This window comes from Petaurus breviceps, unplaced genomic scaffold (assembly GCF_028583685.1).
Source record: "Petaurus breviceps papuanus isolate PSGF00001 unplaced genomic scaffold, PetGlider_PUasm1.0 186, whole genome shotgun sequence".
In the NCBI taxonomy this organism is placed as follows: domain Eukaryota; kingdom Metazoa; phylum Chordata; class Mammalia; order Diprotodontia; family Petauridae; genus Petaurus; species Petaurus breviceps.
Genome location: NW_027185798.1, coordinates 31,474,086 through 31,488,660, shown reverse-complemented (window position 1 = coordinate 31,488,660; position 14,575 = coordinate 31,474,086).

Sequence of the window (14,575 nt, the reverse complement as noted above, 5' to 3'; positions counted from 1 at the left end):
CTGCCTGCGGGGGCCTTTGAACCGCCTAGACTCCGTCCAGCCCGCACAACTTCTGATCCCCGCGACCGAAACGGACAAACAAAAATAGTCTTCCCCCACACCGGATTCCGACGAGTGGTATCTGCTTCAGAGTCTGAGTCCTCGCTCCCTGGGATTTTCCTCCGCGCGTCCCCGGTGCTCAGGACCCCACTGAGCCCATAGTAACCTATGGAGGCGACTGAGGTGTCTAATGCATGCCTATCCAGAAATAGAAAAGGGGGTGTGTGTGGGTGGGAGGGCAGAGTAAGCTACCTTAGGCCAAAGGGGCGGGGCCAGGAGTGGGCGGGGCGTCCAGCTGAAGGGGAGGGGTCAACCTTTGGGGACTCTAAGGGAGCCGAGAAGGAAAAATCTGAAAGTCCTAAGTAGGGGCTGGGTTTGGGATGCTCATAGACTGAAACCGCTCTGGGACTCTGTGCAAGAAAAGGAGTAGAGAGTGGGGTCAGTTCCGGGAGGAGGGGGCAAGGGGGGGGGTGTTTGGTATTAAATGATTATGCAAACTATATGTAAATGAGGAACAGGCATTTCGACCACGGTGACTGGTAGGTCATTCATTGAATGTCAACCTCTCTATCCCATCCTGACCCGCGCAGGGTGAAGTCAACTCCCGGCCCGTTTTGGGGGCTCAGCATAGGGCTCTTTAAATATCCCCTAGTTGCGGAGGAGGGGGACGGAAAAGTCCACAACCGTTCTCCCTGGAAGGGCCGGGCTGCGGGCTCAAACCTTCTCTGGGAAGAGAGAGGAGTTTCCGGAGGCGCCGTTACCGGACCTCCCGCGAGCCCTCCGTTTCCCGCGCTTTCACCCGCAGCTCCCGTAGAGGTGATTTCCCTCCCCTCTCTCCCACCCTTCCGTAGTGGATCCTTCAGCTCGCCCTGCCCACTCTCCCTTCGTCCCCTCCCCGCCTGGCCGCGGGCTCAGGGTGAGCGAGGGGCGGGGCACTCCGCCTCCAGACTGTGGGAGGGTCACGTGACACAGGGTCCATTCATTCCTCCCCTCCCCCAACCAAAGCCCGCTGCAGCTCATCTGTTGTAGCCTTTGGGGCGCGCTCCCCCCGGAGAGCTCAGGGTAACCTGCCATGGTCCCCCGCTTTCGGCAGAGCTTTTCTCTAACCCCAGCCCAAGAAAGTGGGCGGGGCACGCCCTGTAGCCTCCTTTTCCCAGGTAAGCCGGGATTGCGGGGACCCGCCTCGGGCCATGGGAGACTTCCCCTCCTCGGACTCCGCGTCTCTCCTCTGGAAGTGAAGGTCCTTGTATCCAACCCTGCATCCAGGGGCCGCAGCTCGCATCTGCCGCGGATTTGTCAGTTGAAACACCTCTCACGTGGGCGTATGTACACAGACACGCACGTGCTTGCCCACGCACGCCGGGGAGGTTCCGTCACCCGACTTAACAGATCGGCAGGCGGGCTTGGGGGGGGGGGGGGAGGTTGCCTGATGTCGCGCGGGGGCAGCGACCCGGAGGGCTGGACTTGTCAGGAGGCCCCCTCCGCCGCCTCGGTCCGGTAGCTAGCCACCTTACAGAGTGGTTGGGAACTTGCGATTGCCCTTGCTAGCTGTCAACATGGTCCTTAATGAGGCCATTGCTAGTAGTGGAGCTGCACGTTCGGCTCGTTCATGTCTGGCCCCCTGACAGCTTTCCATGAGCGCACAGTGCTTCATCGGAGGCACTCCGCGGCCGCTTTTGAATGAGTACTAGATGTGGAGGGAAATAGAGAAGAAACAGCAAGTGGGATCACTTCCTCCTGGGCTAGTTGGGTGCCTTCCTCCCGATGCCTTCTGTGACGTATGGCTCTCCCGATTTTCCTCTCACCTTTGGACCAGTGCTGGCTGGTTTCCTCCTTTTGTTGTTCAGTAGTGTCCCACTCTTCTCGAGTTTTTCTTGGTAAAGATCCTGGAGTGGTTTGCCATTTCTTCCTCCAGGTTATTTGACTAATGAGGAAGCGGAGGCAAACATGGTTAAATGACTTGCCCAGGATCCCACAGCTCATAATTGTCTGAGGCCAGATTTGAATCTGGTCTCCCTGGCTCCCCTTTGCCACCTAGCTGCCAACGTTTCTTTCAGCCACCCTCTAAATGTCAGTATCCTCTAAATCTGTATGTGTGTGTGTTAGTGCCTGTGCGATCAGGTGCCATGGGTCCCTTTGACAGCCTGGTGAAGCCTGTGGACCCCTTCTCAGAATATTATTATTATTATTATTGTCTTTTTGGAGGGGGGAAGGCAGGGCAATTGGGGTTAAGTGATTTGCCTAAGGTCACACAGCCAGTAAGTGTTAAGCACCTGAGGTTGGATTGGACTCAGGTCCTCCTGACTCCAGAGTGGGTACATTACTCACTGCACCGCCTAGCTACCCCTTAGAATAATATTCTTAAAAACGTAAAATACGCTCCGGGGGTCCAGGTATCTGCGTCGGGATGACCTGGAGATCGAATCCAGGGCTCAAGACACTTAGCACCCACCCAGAAACACCTGGCCGTGTAACCTTGAGCAAGTTACTTAACCCCGATTGCTTTAAAAAAAAAAAAAGCATAAAATACATAGAATTACAAAAGAAACCAATCACATTAAAATAAAGTTATCAAAGTATTTAAGCATTTAAGAACCCCAGATCTAGTCAGTACTGGTTTAACCATTATGTTGATGCAGAAAGGGAACATCCAGATCTCTTTTTTGGTTCCAGCCTTTATTTGGAGTTCTAGACCTGTTTTTAACTTCCTGGTTGTTTCATTGGCACCTCAAACCTGACATCTGAAATTGAAATCCTTCCCTTGGCCTTTCCACACTGTTAATGGCACTACCACTTTAAGGAATGTTTAATTCAAGATTAATTCAGTATATACTTTGTGAAATACCCTGTGTCAGAAACTGAGGATACAAAAAGAAAAATGAAACCGTCTCTGCTGTCAAAGACTCTATATTATGTTTCCAACTGGGAGATAAACATATACACACATAAATATAATGTAAATATATACCAAGTAAATACAAGGTAATTTCAGGAGGGGGATGAAAAAAAGGCCTCATGTGGGAGGTGTTACTTGAGTCATGCTTTGGAGGATTCTAAGAGGCAGAGCTAGGGAGATGACATTCCAGACATGGAGGACAGACTGGACAAAGGCAGAGAGGTGGGAGATACAATGTTGTATATGGGAATACCTGATAAGTCTGTTTTACTGCAATAAAAATGCATGAAAGGGAGTAATATGCAAGTAAACCTGGAAAGGTGGGTGGAAGCCCAGTTGTAGAGGTTTTGAAACGAAGATGGCAACATGGGGCAGTGGAGAGTTTTGGATTTAGAGTCAAAGGACCTGGGTTTGAATCCTGGCTCTTGCCACTAGCTTGCCCTGTGACCTTGGGCAAGTCACTTAACCTCTATGGGTCTCAGTTTCCTTATCTATAAAATGGAGAAGTTGAACTAGTTGACAATAAATGCTCCTAATTCTGTGAGATGCCAGACTGAGAATTTCGTATTTTATCCTAGTGGTAATAGGGACCCACTAAAGATCCTTGAGTTGTAGAGCTGAGACCTGTGCTTGAGGAAGATTATTTTGGAAATAAAGATGAGAGAAGGGAGAGACCATAAATAGGGAGGCTAATAAATCAGGATGGTTTCCCTTATATCCTTAAACCTAAATCTTCAATTTTCATTCATTGGGCTAAGTTCTTTCTTTTAAGTCTTCTGACAAGGGAAAAATTCCCCTTCTATATAATAGTCCTTAAACACTTGATTTTTTTTTAATTAATGAAATTCCACCCTTCTTCTACCTCCTCCTTTGCCCCATTGAAAAAACAAACATATCTATCTATCTATCCATCTATATCTATCTATCCATCCTATTTATCTATTTCTTATCTATCTATCTGTGTGCAGGCAAAATAATTTCCAGTGTTGGCAACCAGCATCAAATAGTTGAAGACAACTATATTCATACCTCCCTTAAATCTCTTCAGGCTAAATATTCCCCAGTTCTCTCAATGCTACTTGAGAACCTCTACCATCCCGGTCACCAAATTCTGGATGCCCTTCACTTTATTGATTCCCTCTCCGATTATCCTCTGCACGACTGCCAAGCTGATATTTCTAATTCACAGGTCTGGCCATGTCATTCTCATGCTCAGTAAATTCTAGGGTCTGCCTGTTAACCCTGTGATCAAATACAAACTGTTCTGTCATTTAAAGCCTTTCACAACATGACTTCAGCCTATCTTTCCGGGCTTATACCTGATTCTCCTTCACTCACCATGAAGTCTGGCCAAACTGGGCATCTTGTTGTTCTTGACATATCACATGACATTTACTCCTGTAAGTCTTTAAGATTGTCTCCTTACTTGAAATGTACTACCTCCTCAATTCCTCTGCTTAGAATCCCTAATTTCTTTTAAAACTCAGCTTAAATATCACTTAGTGTACGCCTCACACATCTTTCCTGATCACTAGGAGTTCCTTCCCCCCAAATAATCTTGGGTTGAGTTACAGTCTCAGAGGGAAGTCACCTAGATTAAGGAGGACAGAGAGAGGCTTCTTGTAGAAAGTGAGACTTCAGCTGAGGTATGAAGGGAGCCAGGAGGCAAAATGTTCCATGCATGCTGGACAACCAGTGAAAATGCTTGGAGTGTCCAACTTTATTGATAGACTTAGCTCTTCTCAGCAATATAGTGATCTAAGACAATTCGAAAGACTCAAGATGGAATATGCTTTACACATCCAGAGAAAGAACTGTGGAGTCTGAATGCAGATTGAAGCAAACTATTTTCTCTTTTTTTTCCCTTTCTTGTGTTTTTTTGTTCTGGTTGTGTGTGTGTATGTGTGTGTGGGTGTGTGTGGGTGTGGGTTTTGTTCTGATTCTTCTTTCACAACATGACTATTGTGGAAATAGATTTCATATGATTGTACATGTTAGCCTATATCAGATTGCATGCCATCTTGGGGAAGGGAGAGAGGAGGGAGGGAGAAAAAAGAAATTGGAACTCAGAATCTTATAAAAGTGAATGTTGAAAACTAAAAAAAAATGAAAATTTAAGTTAAAAAGAAAAAGAAAATTCTTGGAGTCTCAAGATGGAGTGTCATATGTGAGGGGCTGCTGGTGTTACTGGATCACAGAGTACATGTGAGATGCAGGAAAACTGGAAGGATGAGGGGGAAGGGAGTAATAGAGAGCCACCGGGGTTAATTGAAAATTGAGGGTGAAATGGTCTTAATTGCCCTGTAGAATTTTTGTCCGTGGGAGCCTACCTAGCCTTTCTTCAAAGCCTTTGGAATCTGCTCTCTCTGTATCTAGAGTGTATGGCAAACAATGCCCAGATTTCTTCTCCTTCTTTTGCATATATTCTAAGATGGGATGATCACTTCTATCTAAGGGTTCGTATCATTTCCGTCCTAGCAGCCAACCCTATTGGGGAAAATCAGGATTAGCAGAGCAGTTTTCCTTATTGCTTCCTCTACCTTTAGAAGGATAGAATGATCATGAAGGTAAATCAGGAAATTATTAGTTGCTCTTTTGCCATCGAGCTATAGCAGATGTATAGGTCCTCCCTCAGCCTTTTATATCACGCCTACTTTCCATGGGATCTGTTTCCCAAACTTCTCACCTTTCTGTTCAGGTGATATACTCCAATGTCAATTCATGTGTGTTTCTGCCACTTTAAATGTCACCTAGATGCTCTCCATCATGCTTCCCCATTCTGGGTCCTGGATTTACTCCAGTAGCTGTATGCTCTCATTATATAGTATAAATCTGTCCCAGTTGTCCCTTGCACTGATTTTACTCATTTTGAATAAAGTGTACCTTTCCACTGCCATAATCCAGTCCTAGGTCTTATCCCACCAAGTCTGAGTCATATCTGTGGGGTCCAGTTTGCTTTTTTACATTCACATCTTCAGTTCACTAGCTTGTTACTTATATATAAGTCAAGGGTAGTCGTGGGTTATGTTACTGGGTCCTTTCTTGAATCCTATTTTGTATCCTAGGAATTTGTGGGCCTGTCTGTGAACATATTCTCTCTACATTCTAGGCAGAAAGAATATTTCTCTTGTATCTAGCTTGGTGGATATACATAGATAATTTTCCCTTTCTCCCTTTCCTTTTTAGGCTGAATCTCTTTTGAATGGATATACAAGTCATCAGGCAAATAACATTTTTACTGGCATTTGTTTTGGTTTACTCCACTCTGGCCGAGTCCTTCATCCTTATATTTGTAGTTGTGGTCCAGAAATCCAAACCCCATTCTTTTTTTTTTTTTTGGCCTTTTGGAGGGCAATTGGGGTTAAGTAACTTGCCCAAGGTTACACAGCTAGTTTTTTTTTGTGTGGGTGTTAAGTGTCTGAGGCTGGAACCGAACTCCTGACTCCGGGCCGGTGCTTTACTCACTGCACCACCTAGCCGCCCCTAAACCCCATTCTTAAACACTAATTTTTTTTTTAAACGAACTTTTCACTTCCCAGATCTGTAATTTCCTTTTGAAGCTTTGCCTTTGATTAGTAACAATGATGAAAAGGCCACATGTCCATCTAAGGTTTTTAGTTTTTTTGCCTGAGACTTTGCAATATTAGCCTTGCTTTTAATATTTTTTCCAAAGCATCATTTGTCGCCACATGAATAACCAAAGTGGGTAGTTGTCATCCAGTTTGACAGGTCTTGGGAGGCTTTTCATTGAGAATTGGATGTGTACTCCAGGAATTACAGCAGGCATTTCTTTGTTGTTACATCAGGTCAACAAATAGCTTTTTCAGTACCCCATGTAGGAGTCACCAGCTGCTATCACTACTCTTTTCTTCCTTTGACCTTTATGGAATCAGTGAATATCTGATGCCATGTGTGAACCCACAGCACCATTTCTTGGAGGACGTGTGTCTGCTTCCTCTTTAAGAGAGTCCATCTTTCTCTTTGAAAATAGCCTCAGGTCTCTTTCTCAGCTTCTAGTGTTCAGGTGTCTTTCTGCAAACTCTCCTGTGAGAAGCGGCATAATCACAGGACTGGAAGGGACCTCCAAGTCCAACTAGTTTAACCTATAATGAGACAAAAATGCCCTCTTTGATATAAGTACAGTGTGGTTGTCCTCTTTTTCTGTGAAAACCTCTAGTGAGCTTAAACCACTTTTGCAAAGTTAAAATGGTTAAGAAGTTTTCTTTACAATAAGCCTAAAGGCCACCCATCATTCTTAGTTCTGCTCCTTTAGACTGTGCCGAGTCTGATCCCTGTTCTGTAAGATAACCCTTTTAATCTTTTTCAGATAGTCCTCATGTGTTCCCCATCCACCCCCCCCCCCAAGTCTTCTCTTCTTTAGGCTAAACTTCTCCATTTCCTTTAATCCATCCTCATAGAGCATGAACTTGAGGCCCTTTCCCATTCTGGGCACCTTCTAGATGCTCTCCACCTTTCCCTAAAATGTGACATCCAGAACTGAATATAGAACTCCACATGTTTTCTTACCAAGCCAAAGTCTTCTTCTCTTCTTTCTCCTCCAGTTATATGATGAAATTAAAATTTCTGATCCTAACATTCAAGACCCTCTACAGTTGGGTTCTAACTTTGCTTTTCCAGTTTTGCAGCTCCCTATTCCCTTTTATTTACTTTGTACTTCAGGCAGAATGAACTATTTATCTTCCTGTCTTGGAAATATGCCCTATATATATGCCTGTCTCCATGACTTTGTTTCTGCCATTCCCTGTATCTGGATTGCCTCCTTCCATCTTGACTTATTGACAGCTTGTATCAGTCAGTCCTTCAAGGCCTACTTAAAAGCCACCTCTTCCATGAAGCCTTGCCTGATTCTTCTTAGCAGAAATAATTTTCACCTTATCTGAATTCTCATAGCAATTCAGTTCTCATATATTTCTCCCACTCTATATATTGTTTCATTTGTTTGTGCATGTCTTATCCCTCTAACAAGATTATTAGATTCCTATAATTCTAATTATTAGATTATTAGAGAATGTTTTATTCATCTCTTAATCTCAGTGCCCAGTGGCTTATCTACAATAGATGCTTATTCAGTATCATTTCAACTGAAACACAGTATTTGGGAGTTGGAAGGTACTTCATTGGTCATCTCCTCTAACCCGTACATGGAAGGAACCCTGACTCTGACATACCTAATAAGTGCTCATTCAGCCTTTGCTTGATCTAAAGTTTTAGACCTGAAAAGAAACCTTAAAGACCATCTAGTCTAATCTTAGTTTGACAGATGAGAGCATTCTGGCCCAAAGAGATTAAATGACTCACTTAGTCACATAGCTGTTGAGGGGCAGAGTAGGAAATCAAAACACACATGTCCCTTCCAGCTCTAAATCCATGATCCTTTTCCTCCCAGACTCTTTAGTTGTCTTTTTTTTTTTTTTTAAGCAATTGGGGTTAAGTAACTTGCTCAAGGTTACACGGCCAGGTGTTTCTGGGTAGGTGCTAAGTGTCTGAGCCCGGATTCGATCCCCAGGTCATCCCGACACTGGAGCTGGTGCTCTTACTCTCTGTGCTACCTGGCTGCCCCTTTATTTGTCTTTTTTTATCATATTGATTTTCCCAGAATTAAGACATATCTATTGGTGAAATGTGGATTGGAATCAGGACAACAGCACACTGGTAAGAAACGTCTTGAAATCACCTTCATGTCAGATGTTGACAAAAAGGCATACACATCCCACAGTCCCCCAACTTGGTTAAAGGAAAGCTTTTCAGAGGTGTTTTGAGGCAGGTCTTGAAAGAAGTGATGGTCATGGATGTCTTAGTGGAGGGGACTTCAGGAGACCCGGGATTTAGGTGGCTTGGCTGCAACCTCCCCAGCTGATAGCAATTCTTCTATAACTTTCTAGATCATTATATAAACTTTTGTGCCAAAAAAACCAACCAAACAAACAAAAAAGACTTCATATTTCTTGATGGTGAACTTTCTGGGGGTGAGCCTCACTCAACTAGACTAGGTAGATGTGACACAATCTGTCTTGAGGCCCATGCTTGCTGCCTTTTGTTTTTACACCATTGTCGACCTCTCCATTGAACTCTCCCTGATCATTAAGAAAAGCCAATTCACATGGTAGCTGCACCTGATAGTGTTGGCAGCGTTCCTCACCCTTAGTCATCCACCTTTCTCTATAAAGATCAGAGATGTATTTTATCATCTGTTCTATAACTAGATAAGTCCTTTTAATTAGAGTTTGGCTGCCTTTCCTTGCTTTTGTTGAAGCTACTGCAATCATGGACCTTGTTCTCCAAGTTCTGCTTGCTTTGCTCTGTATCAGATCATTTTAGTCTTTCATACGTCTCTAAATTATTCATATTTGTTATTTTTGTGGTACAATAGTATTGCATTATGTTCATATATCACTATCTGTTTTGTCATTTTCCAGGTGATAAGTACTCAGAATCACAGAATGTGAGAATTGGGAGGGACCTTATTGGCCATCTAATCTCACCCATACATACTGTAAGGTACTCAACAAGCAGCTGTCTACCCTTGGCTTGAAGGCTCCTCTAGGCAGTGCGTTCCATTTTTGAATTGTTCAGATTGTTAGGAAGTTTGTTTTGATGTTGAGGGTAAATGTTCTTCTTTGCAACTTCCTGATCTGCCCTCTGAGGACAAAGAGCAAGTATAATTCCTCTTCCAGGTTATTGCAAACAGTTATCATGTGCCCCATGAGTCTTCTCTTCCAAAGGCTAAACATCCATGTCTTTAGCTGATCTTCAGATGTCATGGACTCAAAGTCTTGACCATCTTGGATGAATTCCTCTGGACACACACTTTGTTCCCAACTTTTTTTGTGACCACACAAAAAATAGTTCTGTGGACATTTTGGTATATATTTATCAGATCTGTCTTTCCTTCTTTGATCTGTTTGAGATCTATGCTTAATAGTAGATTTGTTTGTGTAGTAGTTATTGTTTGTCCTTTGTTCTCTAAGAGGACCATGACATCAGGAAGGTGATGCCATGACTTGCAAGTGAATTGGATTTAAGTGAGGGAGGGAAGTGGAAAGTCACCAGCCTCATTTTCTCCTCCAGAGTCATCTGGGTTCAGTGGCCATAGATCATGACAACTAGAGATGGTCCAATGCAGTGGGAGACCTTGGCCTTTTTAAGCTAAGATCTTTCCGGGTTCTCACTTTGACTGAGGCAGTACCCATTTGGTTATTAAGACTAGGGAAGAAAGGAGCGTAGGAATGGCCCCTTTTACCTAATTAAAAAAAAAAAGTCATTCTGGGAGGGGAAGATTCAGCATTTCTGGACCAAACAGAAACTTTTACTATTTACGTTTACTCTGAGCTTTGTTGGTGGTGGGGAGGGAGGCAGCAAACCCATGACCACTAAATGGGGCTTGGACTGGGACCTATTGTTGACCAAATCAATGAGAACCAGAATAAATTGGGTTTAAGGCATGATCTTTAAAGGAATCAAGCCTGTAAACCCCAAGGTATCTTGCTCTGTTTCAGTCATCACAATTTTTATCCATTTGGGCAGAAAAACCCACAGGTAAGGGTAAGATACCCTGTGAAAGAGGTAGAGGAAAGAGAGGAGAGGAGGGGAGGAGGAAGGAGGGAAGGAAAGAAAGAAGATGTGTTACATAACTGGAACTGGCTGGTTAGGTCCCCAGTGGGCAGCTCAGACTTCAATAGTGAATGACTACATCAAATGATTTAGTGACTTTAGTAATTTCAAATTATTTTCTACATTGGTTAGAACAGCTCACAACTCTTCCAGCAGAGTATAATATTTCAAGTCCTATGCTTGGTCTTTCTATCTTTGTAGAATCTTCCAGAGCTTCAGCTCTTATTGGCATGGTCTCCAAGAACTAAAGTCACCTCTCTGCCATAATAAGGCATCATAGTGGGACTTCAGTGGTGGCTTATAAAGATATAGAGTTATAAATTTGCTTTTCATTATAGAGGGAATGGCAAATTCATTTAGCTAGAAGAGGTTACAGTGGAGAACAGTGAGGTTAGATCTGATATCATAAGGCATTAATCTGCATCTTTTGACAGTTTCCATACCAGGAGTTCCCACACTAATGAAATCATAGGACATGTGGTTTTTTAAGGGATTCTAGGTATTGAGTTTTCTGGCTTACTTTTAACCCACCTTGAAGCAAGTACCAACAGGTAATGAACATTGTTAATTAGGCATTAGTTCAAATGATAGAAATGCAGCTTTAAGAGTTCATTATGGCAGTGTTCTAAAAGACCACAAGATGGGGATATGAATCCATGAAAGAAGACTTTTTTTTCTTTTAAAAAAGAAAATTTGATACTCTACTAATCCATAGTTGGAAATCTGTTTTTTCCATTGCTAATGATGAAAACAGAATTTCAAGAGTACTTTTGCTTTCACACTAGAAGTAGTAATGAAAGCACTTAAAAAAAAAACTAATTCTGATGATATTTGCCATCTATGAAATCTAGAAATTTTTCTTCTTCAAAATAAAAACAGCATTAGTATAAAAATTAAGCCTTTACTGTGGTCTTCATTGCCCTGTTTATCTCTTTCTATGTCTCTTCAGTGACAAACATAAACACAAATAACTTTGTGGTATGACATGCTAGGCATCTGGGATATTAAGCAAATCAGTTCCTGGATTTTATATAGGTAAACTGGACTCAAGTTCTTTCTCTCTTTCCCTAAGATTGGGGAAGGCGTTTGTGTTTTCAGCATTTAACACAGCATAATGAGTTTAAACAGTACAAGGTGACAGACCAAAAAGTTAATTTGACCTTAGTCTGTATAGTGTAAGGAATGAAGGAAGTTGATGGTTCCACTCACTGGACTTGGTCAGACTTAGTCACTAAGTATTTATTGAGTGCCTACTGTATGTTAGTGACTGTGGCCAAGCATGGGGGACACAAAGAAAGGTAAAAGGCAGTCCGTACTTTCAAGGAGCTCAGAGTCTAATAGGAGAGATAATATGCAAACAACTATGTACAAACAAGATATATAAAGGATAAATCAGAAATAATCGATAGGAGGGAGGCGGCACTAGACTTAAGCGAGAATCAGAAAAAGCTCCAGGTAGAAAGTGAGATTTTAATCGGAACTTGAAAAAAGCCAGAGTCCAGGAAGTGGAGATGAGGAAGGAGAACATTCCAGGCTTGGGGGAAAGCCAGTGAAAATGCCTGGAGTAGCGAGATACAGTGTCTTGTTTAAAGACTCATAAGGAGGCCAGTGTCTCTGGAACGAGGTTAGAGGATGGGTGTAGTGAAAGGGGTAAGATTGCTAAGGTAAGAGGTAGCTAAGTTGTGAAGGCTGTTGACATCAAATAGAGGATTTTCTATTTGATCCCACAGGTGTAGGGAGCCACTGGAGTATATTATGTTGAGATTTGGCACAATTATACTTGGACTTTAGGAAGATCACTTTGACAGACGAGTGGAGGAGTAGGTAGGAAAGTGGCAGGGAGGCCAGGAAGCAGGCTGTTAGCAGGTATGAAGTGAGGACGTGGTGGGAGCAGTGTCAGAGAAGAGAAGGAGCGTGAATGGGAGAAATGTTATGGAGGTAACATTGATAGGCCTTGACAACAGATTGAATATGGGGGGTGAGAGAGAGTGAAGAGTCCAGGATGATGCTAGGTTGCAAGCTGGATGACTGAGTAGATGGTGCCACCCTTGACAATAACCGGGAAGTTGGAAGAGAAAAGACAGTGGGTTCAGTTTTGGACATGTTGATTTTAAAATGTCTAATATTAATTAGGACACCCGATAAAAAAAAAAAATCCCAGTAGGTAGTGGGAGATGTGAGACTAGAGGTCGGTAGGGAGGGTAGGGCTAGATGAAGTAGATTTGAGAATCATCTGCATTTTGATGATATTAAATCTATGGGAGCAGATGAGATCCCCAAGTGAAATAGTATAGTGCAGCCTCGAGGCCACATGTGGCCCTCTGGGTCCTCAAAGTGCAGCTCTTTGACTGAATCCAAACTTCACAGGACACATCCCATTAATAAAAGGATTTGTTCTGTAGAGCTTGTACTCAGTCAGAAGGCCAAACGCAAGGACCTAGAAGGCCACAGGTTCCCCACCCTGGGTATAAAGCAGACCTGTACAACTTGGCAGTAGATAGGAGCTAAAATGAAAAATAGGTGAAACTTCTTTTAGCCACATAGAAGTTTTTAGCAGCTCACTTTCCAAGTAAAGGTATAATTGATGATTAAACTATTTTACAAATAAACTATATTTTTAAAAAGGGAAATTTCAGGTAATTACACTTATTAAGATTTTTATCATGAAATTGCTCCTTTCAGACTAGAGACAGACTGATGATGGTTGGTTGCCGTGGGTCACATAACAAATAGGAGAGAGTGCCCAGTGGCAACCCACCCACCAAGTTACATGACAGGCACAATAGTGACTAGTGGAAGGCAAGTTAAGCAGGGCATGGACAAAGCATTCGTTGCATCTTTACTTTCTTTTTTGGAGGGGGGAAGGCAGGGCAATTGGGGTTAAGTGACTTGCCCAAGGTCACACAGCGTGTCAAGTGTCTGAGAATGGATTTGAACTCAGGTCCTCCTGAATCCAAGGCCGGTGCTCTATTCACTGTGCCACCTAGTTGCCCCTGCATCTTTACTTTCTTTCATATCTACATTTTTCATGGGTCGTCTAAAATTGTCTAGTGGGCCAGAGTGGCATGTGGGCCATGTGTTGTGCAGGCCTAGCATAGAGGAAGATGAGAAGAGGATGCAGGACAGAGCCCTGTGGGATACCCATGGTTAGATGGTGTAACTTGGATAAAAATCCAGCTAGGACTTAGAGAAGAAGCAGCCAGACAAGTAGAAGGAGAACCAGATCATGAAAACCTGGAGAGAAGACAATATCCAATAGAAGAGGGTGATCAACAGTGTCAAAGACCAGAGCAAGATCAGGAAAGACAAGAATTAGATCTGGCCAATAAGGGATCATTGGTAACTTTGGAGAGAGCAGTTTCAGTTGAATGATGACATTGGAAGCCAGACTGTAGAAAGTTAAGAGAGTGAGAGGAAAGCCAGTGGAGGCACCTACTCTAGATGGCCTTCTCAAAGTGTTTAGCAACAAAGGGGAAAATAATATGGCATGGTAACAGGGATAGCTGGATCAGGTGAGAGATTTCTGAGTATGGCGTAGAGACCTAGGCTGTCCAGTCACGGGGAGTGATTTAAGATAAGGTCAAGGTGGGCAGTCTGCCAGAGAAGATTGGATGAAATGGTATCACATGTTCACTTAGAAGGGTTTATCTTGGCAAGAAGAAGTGAGAGAGAGTATGGAGGAGAGTGTGGCAGAAGGCATCTGAGTAATGAGATGAAGAAAGAGGAGAAGAGGGAACTCGAATGTGTTCGACTTTCAGTGAAAAGTATGAGGCAAGGTCCTCAGCAGAGAGTGGAGGGAGGGGGAGCCTCGGGAGGCCTGAGGAGGGATGACAAGGTTTGGAAGAGTCACTGCGAAGAGTGAGAGAGTGAGTTCATTAGGGAGATGTAGAAGGATGGTCAAGCAGCAGGGAGGGCCCAGTTGAGGTTATGTAATGTAAATTTGTAGTGGACCCAAGCAGCGCAGTCTCATTATTTTTTCTAGCTTCATTCAGCAGCACATATGTAGGC